The sequence below is a fragment of the Globicephala melas genome, chromosome 15 (assembly GCF_963455315.2).
Source record: "Globicephala melas chromosome 15, mGloMel1.2, whole genome shotgun sequence".
Classification (NCBI taxonomy): domain Eukaryota; kingdom Metazoa; phylum Chordata; class Mammalia; order Artiodactyla; family Delphinidae; genus Globicephala; species Globicephala melas.
The window spans coordinates 31079499-31093029 of NC_083328.1; the positions used below are offsets into that span (position 1 = coordinate 31079499).

The window sequence follows — 13531 nt, forward strand, 5'->3', positions numbered from 1 at the left end:
TCACACTGCTGGGAAATGGTAGAATTTGATCTTGCATTAGTCTGACTTCAAATCCACTCATCTTAGATTGCAAGGCACAGTGGGTGGGCAAGAGTAAGGGGTCTAGGCTCAGACCTGGCTTCAAACCCAACTCCACCACTATCCAGCTGTGTGACAGTGCAAAAAGTAATGAGCTCCTCTGGGATAATAAAATAGATTGAAATGTTAGAGGATTAGCATGGTGCCTGGCACTAAAGTGAAGTTATTGTTTTGCTACTACTACTACTACGATTCCTGCCACCATCACCGCTGTTAATACCACCGTTCCTGCTATTAGTATACAGCACCACTTCCCTGCAGGCTGATTGGTTTGCTGATTGACTGATTGACTCAAACATGAAAAATCAAGAGAAAGTGGTACAAGAGAAAAGAAAGGGTCTATGAACAGAAGAGAAAATGGAGGTTGGGTCATATTTTCTCATCAGAAAAATAAAGCTCTGTTGACTTCTCTCCATCTTGCTTAATGTGAACTGTGGATCTGATGGGACTTTGCAGGCAGACAGATTTACCATTCATCAGGTTCTTTTAGCCCTAGTTGGCCAAAAAGAGCTTTCTCTTTGCCTGGGAGCCAGAATGATCAAATAGCTTTCAAAACAAACAAATCAGAAATCAGACTATCTTTTCCATTGGTAACAAGTTCTGGCAGATAGAATGCTGAGATTTCAATTGCTTTCTTTCCAGGGATATTAGATCACCTACAAGACAAAGTATGAATCTTTTCTCTTCAGTGATTAGGACCCTGCCAACCTTAGCACATGTCTGCCCGTGTATTATGTGAGGTTACCCATGAGATGTAATTTAAGGTGCTTTCTTATGACCTACTTAAGGAACTGCCGTGGTTTCTAAAATTTCACCACTAAATACGCATCCCTTTTGGTCTTAAAGTTGTGTCATCTTTAAGAACCTTCTTGAAAATGTGTGTAACTCAACAAAGAAATTTTCTAGAAGCCACAATTCTCAAGCTGCACTCATTTCTCTTAACTCAGTCTATCCTCACAACAATCCCATTTTGCAAATGAGAAAACTGATGAAGTGAAGTGAAGTGGGTTGCACCTATGTATTAGCCCAGTCCATACCTGAACTTGGGTCTCTGCAGCTACAAAGACTTTTCTATTCTTCCACGTGGATTTGGAGAGAGGAACTCCTGGGAAGGGTGAGGCAGAAAATAAAGACTTATTGAGATTTTGAGATGAGAAAGAGCCTAGGAATAAAAGTCTGATAGATTTGGATTTTAGCCCTTACTAGCCCTATGACCTCAGTAAGGCCATTTAACTCTCAGAACTAAAATTCCTCCCTGTAGAGGGGAGTTTGGGGGAAAATGGATACATGTATAACGGAGTTGCTTTACTGCGCACCTGAAACTCTCACAACATTGTTAACCAGCCATACACCAATATAAAATAAAAAGTTAAAAAAAAAAATATTGCTCCCTGTAAGATAATGGTGACAATAATAATCAATTCATGGGATGGCTGGAGAGATTAAATGGTTTATTATGTGATGGTGTTGATTCCACTCTTAACCCATAGGAGGCGATCACTAAATCTTTCTTTTTCTTTCTTTCTTTTTTTTTTTTTAGAAAAAACACATGACTTTATTATTCCCAGCACAAAGGGCAGGTCTTCGCAGAATGAGGGGGCAAGTTCTGACGGCCAGCAGGAGGCTCCTACTTGCATGCGATGAGCGGGTTCCGCAGGACCACAATGACCGAGTCCCCACGCAGGCACATCTTTGAGATGTAGTGGTCCTTGTTGACTGGCTTGGACTTCTTCTTGCCCTTACCATTCTTGGGGACTTCGGTCCACAACTCTTTCACATTCTCCAGCACCATGTTGCAGTGCCTGTCGAAGGCCTTCACGGGGCCCAGGAGCTTCTTGTTGCGGCAGTTGAGCATTTGGGTGTTGTTCTTGACCCACTGGGTGAGCATGGAGAGTGGCTGCGTGTTAAACTTCTCCTCCTCCCGCTTCTACGGCTCCGCCGGGGTCATCTCACCCTTGGGCTTGTTGGGGAGGCTCATGCTGGCGGCAGTGGTGGCCGCGCTCTCAAGTCGCTACTGTCTCCTCCGCGTCGCTTCGTCCTCTTTTCACTTTTCACTGCCTGCTTCTCTGAATTCTAAAAGTACAAATTCTGAACTAGATCAATCATGTAGATTAGCCTCATGGCATCCCAGAAAGTGACTCCCAGCACTCAGATACTTTGTCAATGGATGGAATGCATGGCCTCTTTCTACCTGGAGCAAAGACAGAGCTGACACGCTGTTGTTGATTTCACCTTTCACTAACGCCAAGGAATCTGCCTGCCTTTGAACTGGTCATGGCTGAGAACCACGCGCCGCCTTTAGAAGAGGTCTGGCCTCCAAGAAAATCTCAGATATCACAGGGCCACAGCTGGCGTGATGCCTCTTACCTGGGCAGGGTGGAATGATTTATACCTGATCTGTCAGAGGTCACCAAGCAGCTCAAAGCTAAACTGAAAGATTAAGAATTGATCCAGATGTAATAACAACACTGACTAGACAGCCAGGCTTCCACTGGCAGCCCTTAAGGCACTAGGCAGGCGGCCTCAGCTCGCAGAGGGTGGGGCATGCTCTGGAGCGGTCCTGGGGTGCACACAGAATCGGAGGCTGAATTATGAATTCTTGTGTGATAAAGTTGTTTCTTTTGAGGCGAAGGAAGCTCTGAAGGGACTTGCAGTTGCTTCATTCATTCGTCCGAGCTTATACTGAGAATCACACACCTCATCTTATACTAGACTCACCATCCCAGGCAGAATTCTGAATGTGAAGTCTATGGAATCTTGGTGGAGGGTGTTCAGTAACTCCCTTTCCACAAATGCAAAGTGGGGCACTCTTATTCACTGGCTCTGCTGTCTGGTCACCTCGGTTTCCAAACCAGTTTGGCCTCAATTCCTTAATTTAGAAAATGAAGCTAATAGTAATATCTACCTCTGGACCTGAATAGGTACTTCTCCAAAGAAGATGTACAAATGGCCAAAAAGCATATGAAAAGATGTTCCATGTCACTGGTCATGTAAGGAAATGCAGATTGGGTGGGGAGGGATAAATAAAGAGTATAGGATTAACAGATACACATTACCATATATAAAATAGATAAGCAACAAGGATTTACTGGGTAGCACAGGGAACTACATTCAATATCTTGTAATAAACAATAATGGAAAAGAATCAAAAGAAAGGATATGTGTATATATAAAATCGAATCACTTTGCTGTACACCTGAAACTAACACAATATTGTAAGTCAACTGTACTTCAATTAAAACAAAAAGAAAATGCAAATCAAAACCACAATGAGCTACTACTTCACACTCACTAGGATGGCTATAACAACAATATAAAAACAGAAAATAACAAGTGTTGGTAAAAATATGAAGAAATAACTCTTGGACATTGTTGGTGGGGATGTAAAAATGGTACAGCCACTGTGGAAAACTGTTTGGGGGTTCCTCAAAGAGTTAAACATAGAATTACCCTATGACGTAACAATTTCACTCCTAGGGAAATGAAAACATATGTCCACATAGAAATCTCTAAATGTTTATTTCATTTTATGGTGTATACATAAAATGAAATATTATTCAGCCATAAAAAGAAATGAAATATTGTTACATGCTACAACATGGATGAACCTTGAAAATGTTATGCTAAGTAAAAGAGGCCAGACACAAAAGGTCACAAATTGTACTACTGCTTTTGTATAAAATGTCCAGAATTGTCAAATCCATAGAGACAGAAAGTGTACTCCTGGTTGTCCCTGGGGGGTGAAGGAAGGGGAACGGGAGTGATTATTTAAAGAAGATGGAGTGTTCATCTGGGGTGATGAGATGGAGTTGGTAGCTAGTAGTATCATAGTAATCATTTTGCAATTTACAAAGGTATCAAATCAACACATTGTACACCTTCAACTTACACAGTTTTATGTATCAATTATATCTCAGTAAATCTGAAAAAATTAAATTTAAAAAGTTTTAAAACTAGAGAGAGGTGGTGGTTATACAACATTGTGAATGCATTCAGTGCCACTGAATTGTACACTTTAAAATGGTTAATTGCATGTTATCACAATTAAAAAATAGTAATGCGAACCTTTATAAGTTGTTGAAAAAATTTAATAAACTAATACATGTATCTGGATAAATAAATATTAATATTGTTATTTTAATACATAAATATTGTTTTAATGATTATTATAATAATATTTACTTTTTCTGGAGAAAAGTTTCCAAGTGTCTCATCAGATTCTCAGACAGATCCTCAGCCCCCCAATATTGAAATAGACAAAGGAAACATTGGCCTGGGAGTGTGGATTGGTGCAGCCATTCTGAAGAACTGTTTGGGAACACTTGGTCAGCTAACATGGAAACATACATGCCCCACTTCCTGACAAATGCATTTCTGGGTATGTATCTTCAAGAGATTCTCAACTGGGCTCCTAAGGGTTATGTGCAGAGATATTTACTCCGACATTGTGAGATGGGGGTTGGAGGCCAAGTGGACCTGGTCCCTGGGGGATGCACATTGTGCATTTGGTGAATCTTTTTTTTTGGCTGTGTTGGGTCTTCGTTGATGCATGTGGGCTTTTCTCTAGTTGCAGTGAGCGGGGGCTACTCTTTGTTGCGGCGTGCGGGCTTCTCATTGCGGTGGCTTCCCTTGTTGCGGAGCAAGGGCTCTAGGTGTGCAGGCTTCCGTAGTTGTGGCTCGCGGGCTCTAGAGCACAGGCTCAGTAGTTGTGGTGCACAGGCTTAGTTACTCCCTGGCACATGGGATGTTCCCGGACCAGGGACTGAATCCGTGTCCCCTGCATTGGCAGGCGGATTCTTAACCACTGTACCACCAGGGAAGTCCTTCTGTGAATCTTTAGAATGACGATCATGAATTTTGGTACCAGCATAATGTTCTTAAAACATAGCTCTGGGACATCTTTCGTAGCAGACTCTACTGATGTAGTTATAATACTCTAGGGGAGTGAGTGATTTAAGGAAAATCACTAAAACTGCCCCAATAACCTTTTCCAAAGAGGTCACTTAGATGTTGTTTTTGAAGTGTACGTGTACGTGTGTGTGTATGCACATGTATGGGGGTTTTCTGGGGGGGGGAGGGTGGAATTCATTAAGAAGTAAAGTTAAAAAGAATTTCAATTTTTTTATGGTCAAATGAAATCAAGATCTTCCCAATTTTACTCAGCATAGTACTTGGTCTTAATAAAGTGTAATTTGTAGAGTACTGAAAAAAATCAAAAACGCAAAACCAAAATCCCCCCAACCCCCCTCCCAAAAAAAACATAGTGCTGGATGCAAAGAAGAAAGGCACAGAATGACACCCATAGCCCTTGACCACATATGCAATTGAAATGGTGAGCAAACCCTAAAAATGCACCTGACAGGGCCACAAAAAAAGGACAGGATACAGAGTGAACGCAGGCGCATGATCACCAAAGGAGGGGGAGTGACATTGGGACTGGGAATAAAGGGAATAAATGGAGAAAGCAAAAGAGAGATCTGCCCGAGCACAGTGATGGCTTCTTGTTGTGAACTGAGTCAGAATAACTCAAACTTCTGCACCCAAAGTCAAACAACACAGCAAACAGTAAACAAAGACCCATTGGTCTAGGTCGCCAACATATTTAAGGGCAATCACAATCTGGTGGTGGGTCAATCATCAACCCTGGCTGTTAATTACCTTCACCTGGGATTCCCAGACCAATGCCATCAGGCTCTCCAGGAAGTGGGGTTGGGTTCTGCGACCTCTAGAAGCTTCCTAGGTACTTCTAATGTGCAGATGCAGTGAGGAGCACCGTGTTAAGTGTCCAGGGTGAAGGGGAACCCAGGGAGCTGCAAGGATGCTGCAGCAGGATAAGCCATGGGAGAGGAGGATGGAGAGGGAGAGGTGAGGTTGAGAGATGGTCAGGGCCAGATGCTGGGGGGTAAGGCCTCTGGAGTCTTTTCCAGAATTTCATGGGGGAAAAACATTGGGAGAGTTTTAGCTGGGGAGCAACACAACCAGATTTGCATGTTAGAACATTCTGGAGGACTGTCTAGGATGGAAGGGTGGGTAGGAAGGAGGAAGGGACCCCATAATTGTCAAAATGCTCCAGGTAAGATGGTCAGAGTCTGGACTTAAGGCAGGGAGGGTAGGCAGTAAATATAAGGCAAGAAACAACTGTCCCATTTTATCGATGGGCAAACAAGGGCAGAGGGGATTTAAACAGCTCTCACCCCATAGTCTGAATTGGACTTGATGAAGGTCTCTTCCCCTCGAGTCTGGTGCACTAGTTCCAGTCTGAGTGCGTGCTCAGTGGACAGTTTCACATTTCGGTGCACTTTTCACATCCAGGAAATGACGGGAGTATTACTGCTTGGGCTGCCATATAGAACATAATCAGGTCCCTGTTACATTCATCAGTAGCCCAGGATTGGGCTGGGGCTGCCATAGCACATAGATTAATGGAGTGAAGTAAATAAAGCCATGTGCCTCTCGGGTTACAGACAGCTTTCAGATCCACCCTGTACCTGCTCATGGCTGGGCCAGCATTTATCTCTATCTACATGCAAACCCATTGATCAAGTGGAAAGTTACTAGTGCTGAACGATGGTTGGAAGGAGGATGGCCGTGTTGGACCTGACTGTCAAGGTGATGGGAAAATACTAGCTAACATTTATGGGTTGCTTATAAAGTGCCTGGTACCATTCTTTACATATATTGTCCCATCTAATCATTTCAATAACCCAGTGAGGTGAGCTGGTCCTGTCAAACCCAAGTCAGTGTGATGACCAAAGCAAGGCTCTGGAGCGTTTACTGTTTGCCTAGAGTTGGTGGCAGAACTGGCACAAGAACTGGGCTTTTCTGGCTCCCAGCCCATTTCCGTCACAGCTCCATAAACCATAGATTAACATGATCAGATATCGCCAGCCATTTAAAAGTGCTATTCCCTGCAATGCTTTGTCTCTATTCTAATCCAAGAGGAGAGATAAGCCTCATCTTCAGATTTGCCAGGGTCTGTAATGGATGCTCTGAGTGCTTTTGAGAATTTCTAAGCTGAATCATCAGGTTGGCAAACCTGGGATTGTGCCATTTGGTCCTCTCCAAAATGGGGGCAGACGGGACTGCTTGGGGGACAATTTAAGAGCTTCCAGGAAAAACGAAAAGAACAGTTCCCAGAAGAATGCGGGGGCTTTCGCTGTCACAACGGGGCTGCCCAAAAGACCCCGCATTCCATTGCTATGGAAACGGTGCGTTTCTTTTTTTATGGAGCAGGCACATAAAACTCCCAGAATTTGTCATGAAATAAGTTACTACTGTCCCGAGGCTGCCAAAGATGTACACCCTCATTAGGGGAGCGATGTGACAGTTTGGGGATTATAATGAACGGTTTGCAAGCTCAGAGGCTGAGCTAAGTTTACCCTGCTGAGATCACACCCTCTTGGTTTTGGGGACTAAAGGGGGCCCCTTCCTCAAGGTTTCCACAGACCAGAGACCCAGCTTCTGTGCTGCAGCAAGATGGCCAGGTGATGTAATTATGGTGCCCGCACATCTCATTTACATGCAACCGGTGAACAAATTCTGGCGTTTCTGTAAAGACATTCCTACTGAAATGAAGCGTTTTATCACCTTCTTTTCACCTGGAGCCCTTAATTGGGTAGCTCTGCTCTCCTCAGAGTTTTATTTACCTGGTAACATGCAGATGTTAGTTGGCCAGCTTAGAAATAGAAAGGAATTCCAAAGGAGAGGAAGCAGAGAGACCGCACAGGTGCGTTTCCCCCTTCGACCCTGGATGATGCGGTCCTTGACTGTAAGCATCATCGGAAGTCTTTTCTACCATCTTTCAGAATCTATTGTGTTTCTTGTTGATTGACAGTGTCTCTGATAGTGCTCTTGAGAAAGATGAGCTTGTTTTAGGAAACAGTTAGATTGTGCAGTGTGGGAGGTGAGGAGGAAGGAGGCGAGACAATAAAACTCAGAGAGCGCCTGGACTGTATTGTCAATACATCCTGGGTAAACTTGAAGGATTTGTCATGGAGGAGGCGATGACCATCAGTGTCCAAAGGTGATGAAGACACAGGGCCAGGGGCACCACGAGAGAAGACTTCTGGAGCCGTAAAGAAATAGTTGCTTTAATAAAAATAATACCTAGACGCTCACAGGATGACAATAGAACATCTCCCTTGGGGGACTTCTCACTAAGCAGGGGGCAATATAGCAAAATGATTATGAGCTTGGATGCTGGAGTTGAAACACCTGGGTTCAATTTTCTGCCCTGCTCGTAAAGTATTTCTGAGTGCCAGGCATCATCCTTGCCTGGATGTTATGATCTCGAGTGAGCTCTTCAACCTCCCTAAGCCTCACTTTCCTAATCTGTAAAATGGGAATAGCAATCATACCTCCCTCATTGGCTTATTGTGATGGTTGAATGAAAGCATGTATGCAAAGTGCTTATTACAATGTCAACAATAAATGTTCAGTTTTGTGCTTACTCCTGCTACTATCAGTGTTGGGTTTGGGAAAGGCAGTAGTGACTCAATTATCCTCTTTTAATAGTGACTCTGCAGTGAAAAAAGGACATTTTTCTTTTATGACCCCTAGTATGCCTGAGGCCAGGTCAGAATGTCCAGTGAAGTCTTACTAAGACTCAGCAATGCCAAGACAGAAATTAATAATAATATTAATAATGACTCCTGCAAATCTGGCTTTCCAGCTATGGTTTAAACTATGGTTGCTTCTTAAAAATCTTAGCTCCTGGATGACCCAGCTTCTAGATGTGACAGAAATGATGGTGATGATGATGATGACGATGATGATGATGGGGATGACGGGATTATGACGGTGTTGATAATGATGGTTTAGTCATTTACTGAGTGCTTACTACACACTTAGTTGACAACTTTGTACTCTATCTCATTTAACTTTCTTGACAGTATCAGTTAAGTGCTATATATTCGTTTCACAGGTGAGGGGACTGAGGCTTAGTTGCAGTTACCCCCCACCACCAAGAGCTCAAATTCTGGTTATCTGGACATCTAGAAGGAGAGCAATCCCAGGGGAAGGCTAGAGAATTACCTCCACCACTCTAACTAGGATTTGCCTTCTGAGAGTGGTTTATTTTCTTTTTTTTTTTTTTTTTTTTTAAACATCTTTATTGGAGCATAATTGCTTTACAATGGTATGTTAGTTTCAGCTTCACAACAAAATGAATCAGTTATATATATACATATGTTCCCATATCTCTTCCCGCTTGCGTCACCCTCCCTCCCACCCTCCCTATCCCACCCCTCCAGGCAGTCACACAGCACCGAGCTGATCTCCCTGTGCTATGCGACTGCTTCCCACTAGCTATCTACCTTACGTTTGGTAGTGTATACATGTCCATGCCTCTTTATTGCTTTGTCACCGTTTACCCTTCCCCCTCCCCATAGCCTCAAGTCCATTCTCTAGTAAGTCTGTGTCTTTATTCCTGTTTCACCCCTAGGTTTTTCATGACATTTTTTTTTTCTTAAATTCCATATATATGTGTTAGCATACGGTATTTGTCTCTCTCTTTCTGACTTACTTCACTCTGTATGACAGACTCTAGGTCTATCCACCTCATTACAAATAGCTCAATTTCGTCTCTTTTTATGGCTGAGTAATATTCCATTGTATATATGTGCCACATCTTCTTTATCCATTCATCCGATGATGGACACTTAGGTTGTTTCCATCTCTGGGCTATTGTAAATAGAGCTGCAATGAACATTTTGGTACATGACTCTTTTTGAATTATGGTTTTCTCAGGGTATATGCCCAGTAGTGGGATTGCTGGGTCATATGGTAGTTCTATTTGTAGCTTTTTAAGGAACCTCCATACTGTTCTCCACAGTGGCTGTATCAATTTACATTCCCACCAACAGTGTAAGAGGGTTCCCTTTTCTCCACACCCTCTCCAGCATTTATTGTTTCTAGATTTTTTGATGATGGCCATTCTGACTGGTGTGAGATGATATCTCATTGTAGTTTTGATTTGCATTTCTCTAATGATTAGTGATGTTGAGCATTCTTTCATGTGTTTGTTGGCACTCTGTATATCTTCTTTGGAGAAATGTCTATTTAGGTCTTCTGCCCATTTTTGGATTGGGTTGTTTGTTCTTTTGTTATTAAGCTGCATGAGCTGCTTATAAATTTTGGAGATTAATCCTTTGTCAGTTGCTTCATTTGCAAATATTTTCTCCCATTCTGAGGGTTGTCTTTTGGTCTTCTTTATGGTTTCCTTTGCTGCGCAAAAGCTTTTAAGTTTCATTAGGTCCCATTTGTTTACTTTTGTTTTTATTTCCATTTCTCTAGGAGGTGGGTCAAAAAGGATCTTGCTGTGATTTATGTCATAGAGTGAGTGGTTTATTTTCTGAAGTCTCACATCCCTTTGTGCAGATCTTGACACAAGGGAGAACCACTTCTGTGTGGGGAGGTCACACTTATACACGAAATATTAGCACGGGATGCAGCAGACCCCAAAATTCATCCACACGGTAGGAGGAGGTGGCTGTGTCATAGCATCTAATGAAGGTTTGCTCTGAGTAAGAGAGACTCTCCGACCATCTAAAAGCAGGTAATGTCTCGCTTTCCTGTGTTTGGGCCTCATGACAGCTTTTTGACCTTAAGTACCCATGATTATAAGCTCATTGAATATCGGGGAAACTCAAAAGTCTTAAAAAGTTAAATGATCTTGCTCATGTCATTGCACAAGTTGCTGAATCCACGTCAAGTCCCTGTATTTTCAGTCTCCTGCGTCACATGGCCTCTCCTGGGGAGAGTTCTTGTGTAGGAAACCCGGATGGATCTTTTGCTTGGTTGAGGTCACTGGTATACAAAGGGTTAAAAATGCACCGAATGCAGATTCTGCCACTGCCTCCCTGTAACACTGGGCAGTGCGTTTAACGGCTCTGACCTCAGTTTTGTTTTCTGTAAAATGGGGCATAATGTTTATTGTCTCCTGATATACTGTTTTAAGAATGAGAAAGTGATAGTGAGAGCACTTTGGAAGCTGCATCTTTCCGAACAAAGTGTTTCAAATAATTTTAATACAGGATGGGTCCCTGAGCTGGTGAATGGCTATATTCCATACTCCCTCTCCGTGTTTGCATTTCGTCTCTCCATTCTACTCTGGGACCTGGGAGGCTGACCTCTAGGGATTATATGAACTGGCTCTCTTGCTCTCTAGCTTCTAACTGGGTTTGCCTGATGGGAGGAAATGGCAGGAGAGCTGAGGTTTGGAGGAGAGTAAGCTCTGGGTATGTATTCCCCAATTCTCTTCCTGCCGGGACACATTAGGTTGGACCCGTCCCCCTACTGAAGGCACAGCTCCTATCAGGCAATCCTTTCATATGCTCCCTCACTTGCAACTGTGGGCTTAAGGTTAGTAACATCTCCTTCTGTAACTATCCCCAAGCTACTGGACTGTGCTTTACTGGTTTCCATAAATCCTGCCCCTTCTTTTGTAACTAACCATTTGTTAAACCTTCCCCAGTTGGAGTATGCAATGTCTGCTAATATTGGCCCTTTGAGATAACTGAAGCAGACTACATACCCCGATTTACAGATGGGACCCCAAATTACAACTGAAACCCATCCAGGTAAAGAAACTTGCCCAAAGTCACCCCACAAATCAATGGAAGATTTCCAAATACTAACCAGAGTCTTCTGATTCTCAGCCAGGGTTTTTGTCCAGAATATCAAACTTCCTTCCAATAGAAAGTAACCCCACGGGGCTTGGGAAATTTACAAGGAAAAGGACAGAACTAATTGCAAGGCCTGCAGACATCTCTTGGATGAGACATTGAATATAAAAAGAGACAATGGCCAGGCCATATGTAAAAACAGAACTCACCCACAACCTGCAGCAACCAGCCTAGGAAGCCAGTTACTGCAGCAATTGGCCCCAAATGGCCAGTACGTAACCAATAACCGACAGCTTCCCTAATTTTTGTCCCCACTTCCTAATTAGCACAAACTGGAGAGAGCCAAATATTTGCCCCTAAGCAATCACATAGGATGCCCCGCTTCTAGTTAGCCTGCTTCCAGCTTCCCCATGCCAACAGCGTCCATACCCAAAACCTTCTTTTTTTTTCTTCTTCCCACTGTAAAGCTTTCCCACTCCCTTGCCTGCCTTGGAGCCTCTGCCAAACATAAATGATGGTGGCTGACTCCTTTGCTAGAGCAAGCTCTGGATAAATAGTCTTTGCTTGTTCTCATTTGGATGGTCTTTATTTCTACATTGGGATTCATCCTTTTAAAACCAAACTGACTCCATAACGTACCATCAAACCGACTGATAGACAAGCTTGAAACTCTTAGCAAATTGGTCAACCCACTGAGGGTTACCGGCTGCCATGCTGTGGCCGTCAGCAGTTAGGTTATCCCGTTTGGTAAGTGTTCATTGAGTATAAGTACGCTGCTACCAAGTGGCAGTTAAGAAACAACTGCGCAGTCCAGGGAGGGTGGGAAAGATAACCCAGTTATTGAGCGCTCACTAAGTGAATCACTTTCCCCACATGATCCTTTTGAATTTGCACAACACCACAGTCAATGACAGGCACCATTATTTCCATTTTAGATGAGGAAGCTCAGGCTTAGAGAGTGGATGTGATTCGTTCAAGGTCAAATCACACCAGAGTGTCTGGGCTAAAGTTCAAACCTGCCTTTAATGCCTATGCTGTCTTGTCTTCATTTCTGTCTTGGGTGATTAGGAATAATCCTGAACACCAGACAATTTTGGTCAAAATTAGAATTCTCCTTGAATTAGCTAAAGTAGACTAAGTATTGTTAATATTCTATAGAACAATGAATGTAACTATATATAAACATTCTGATGTAGTCAGTTATTTTTTTTTTTAAGTTCATGCCCAGTTTTACAGAAAGCATTTTTTTTTTTCTTCTTAAACCAGTGGTTATCAACTAGGGGTGATTTTGCATGTCCATTGTCAATGTCTGGAGACATTTTTGTTGTCACCACTTGGGATGGACATGTTACTGGTGTGTGGTGGGTGGAGGCCTGAGGTGCTGCAGGCCTACAATGCACAGAACAGCCCCACGCAACAAAGAGTTATCCAGCCCCCAAAAGTCAATAGTGCCAAGGGTGGGAAACCCTGGTTTAAACTCACTGAAGGTAAACTTAATATTGAACAAGGCATCTCAGGCCTAGCAGAGGGGTTTATTTTCATAAACTGGAATGATTTCTCTTACCACTAAAATACAAAATAGTGCCACCATAATGACTTCGGCCTTGGAGTCTGAAGATCTGATCTGCCCGGACCAGCTGAGTGTCCTCGGGCAGGGTGCTTAATCACTCTGAATTTCACCTTATCTGTAAGGTGGGGTATTTTAATACTTCTATCACTGGGACTCTGTGAGGATTAAGTGAAAAAAGTGTATAAATACATCATACAAGGCACAATATATAAGAGGCGATTAATAATTTTGGTACCTTCCTCCCTTTCCCCTTTGAGAC

The 13531-nt window shown here is 42.9% G+C and overlaps 1 pseudogene; it reads right to left on the reverse strand.

The window, feature by feature from the left end:
• Positions 1-1705: 1705 nt before the first annotated feature.
• LOC115867570 (small nuclear ribonucleoprotein Sm D2 pseudogene) lies at positions 1706-2056 on the reverse strand (annotated as a pseudogene).
• Positions 2057-13531: the final 11475 nt, after the last annotated feature.